The 815-nt window shown below is 41.3% G+C and overlaps 1 non-coding gene across 1 annotated transcript; it reads left to right on the top strand.

Annotated features, from left to right (window-relative positions):
• The first annotated feature begins 393 nt into the window (after positions 1-393).
• On the top strand, positions 394-500 carry LOC121278510. Its single transcript, XR_005943174.1, has one exon. It is a non-coding gene; the product is annotated as a U6 spliceosomal RNA (small nuclear RNA).
• The last annotated feature ends 315 nt before the right edge of the window (positions 501-815 follow it).

The following is an 815-nucleotide window of genomic DNA, read 5'->3' as shown; positions in this document are numbered from 1 at the left end:
CAAAGGTGAAGATTACATTTGGCAGCTGGAATTATTTTTCTCTTTCCCTCCAAATTGAGAGCAATTTCAAGTGGAGCCTTTATGACAGTTATTCATCTGGGATTTCTGTGAACAAACTAATTCACATACCTGCTAAAAAGCCCTTTAGTGAAATCCATCAATTGATTATCAAGTTCTGTAACTTAACCATTTGTATCCAAAGAATGCTGATGTCTTTCTTCAACAACAACAGCACCAACGATTTGCCTTTAAGCCAGTAAAATGACCCAAAGCACCAATCAGAAAGTCTGATCTATCCTGTTTTATGTAGCAAGGAAACGGTAATGAGCATCAAGGCTTATCAAGAAGCCAATTAGTTGTGCTGCATAATTTGTACTATTGCAAAGTGGTGGCGTGCTCGCTTCGGCAGCACATATACTAAAATTGGAACGATACAGAGAAGATTAGCATGGCCCCTGCGCAAGGATGACACGCAAATTCATGAAGCGTTCCATATTTTAGACTTGCAAAGTGGTGGCATAGCAGTATTGTCACTGCATTAGTATTCCAGAAACCCAGGGTAATGCTCTGGGGACCTGGGTTTGAATCCCGCCATGGCAGATAGTGAAATTTGAATTCAATAAAGAAAAATCTGTCAGTTGTGGTTCTTACCTTGGAATCACAAAGTTCTGGGTTCAAGTCCCACTCAAGGCTTGAGCACAAAAACCTACACTAACACTCCAGTGTAATGCTCTGGGAGTGCTACATTGTCAGAGGTGTTGTCTTTCAGATGGGATAAGCTGAGGCCCCATTGACCCACTCAGGTGGATGTAAAA

Source organism: Carcharodon carcharias, chromosome 5 (genome assembly GCF_017639515.1).
Source record: "Carcharodon carcharias isolate sCarCar2 chromosome 5, sCarCar2.pri, whole genome shotgun sequence".
In the NCBI taxonomy this organism is placed as follows: domain Eukaryota; kingdom Metazoa; phylum Chordata; class Chondrichthyes; order Lamniformes; family Lamnidae; genus Carcharodon; species Carcharodon carcharias.
The sequence above is the reverse complement of the archived record's forward strand: the minus strand, read 5'-3'. Positions and strand labels throughout refer to the sequence as shown.